This window comes from Austrofundulus limnaeus, unplaced genomic scaffold, assembly GCF_001266775.1.
Source record: "Austrofundulus limnaeus strain Quisiro unplaced genomic scaffold, Austrofundulus_limnaeus-1.0 Scaffold0, whole genome shotgun sequence".
In the NCBI taxonomy this organism is placed as follows: domain Eukaryota; kingdom Metazoa; phylum Chordata; class Actinopteri; order Cyprinodontiformes; family Rivulidae; genus Austrofundulus; species Austrofundulus limnaeus.
The window spans coordinates 6,289,480-6,290,984 of NW_013952402.1; positions in this window are offsets into that span (position 1 = coordinate 6,289,480).

Below are 1,505 nucleotides of genomic sequence, written 5' to 3' on the forward strand. Positions count from 1 at the left end.
GTTTCTGTATTTTTGGTTATATTCTGGTGTTTTTTTTTTGTTGTTTTTTTGTAATGAGTTTTTTTCCTTTAAAGTTTTTGTGATAGTTTTCTGTGATTTTGCGTTTCTTTCTGCTCCTGTGTTTGATGTTGTCATCAGTTCAATTTTCAAGTATTTTTCCTGTTAGTTTCTGCTCCTCTGTCCTGTCCACACCTGTTTTCTGTTACCATCAAGGTCCCACTAGTCCAGAAACCAAAATTAGATACATTGTAAATAAATGAGTTATTTTTTTTCCTCTTTAAGTTAGATACTTTAGTTCCAGACAACTGTGTAGTACTTTTATTCTTGCGACAAATCAGATTAGTCAGGTGTGTTTGTGAGTAATAAATAACAAAAAGAGGAGCGACAATGAAATGTTAGATTTACTCAACCATGTTATGTTACCTGGTTCCACTTAACTGAGTTGAGTAAATTCAAAGCAACATACTCATGTTCTTTGGTTAAAAAACTGGTATATCGCTTTGAATTTAGTCAACTAGGTTAAGTGGAATAACATSGTTAGGTAAATCCAACATTWAATTTTTTACTGTGAACTTGCCAAATTYAAGTAATATTGTTCAATGTTTATTATTAAGTCATAAAAACGTTAATAGTCTGAGGATGAACATCTTCTAAGAACACACTGAACTCTGTCACACACACTTAGAACCACACACACCATAACTACGCTGAAGCTGCACTTCCTCCAGAGCAGCTCCTCCGTGTCAGCAGATGGCCCCACGAGTCCCTAGATGGGGCGAGGATRCGGGAAGCAGAGGGGGGCAAGGGGTAGAGAGTTTTATTTGGGGGGCTGCCCTCATGGGAAATGTTGAGGCAGGGTGAGTTTGGAGTTGATGAGCTAAAGAGGGGACACATGTCCACAGGGGTGGCCCCTGTTGATGGACAGTTTGTGTTGGCTGTTTGTTGACTGGCTCGCTGTTTCCTGAAGATGATTGAAACGCTGACGCGTCAATCACWGAGCCAGAAACAAATCCATCCCAATCCTAAAACTGTTGGGACTCATTAGGAGGACTGTGAGAGGAAAGTGGAGCCCAACACACAAACTTACTGCAGTTAGGCCTGGCTGAGAGTCCCCCCCACACACACACACACACACACTCCATCTGCACCTAAAAGACCAGAGCGCAACGACAATGAGGTGACCATGTCCCTGCCTGAGCCGAAACAGAAGGACGGAGAGAAATGCAGCAAAATGCAAGATGAGGGAGGGGAGGGGGAAGTGGGGTGAGGAGGGGAGGGGAGGGGAGGGACACATTAACAAGCTATAATCTCAACTGCCTTATCCATAATGCATTGTGTGGACCAATTTACATGGTGGTGGTCCCTCTGGGAGAAAGGAGATCATCCATCACATTACTTTATTAGCTCCAGCACACTCTCTCACAGATGTACACACACACACACACACACACACACACACACACACACGAGCCGTCGCCTCGAGCCTTTGTCCTGAAGTCGAACTG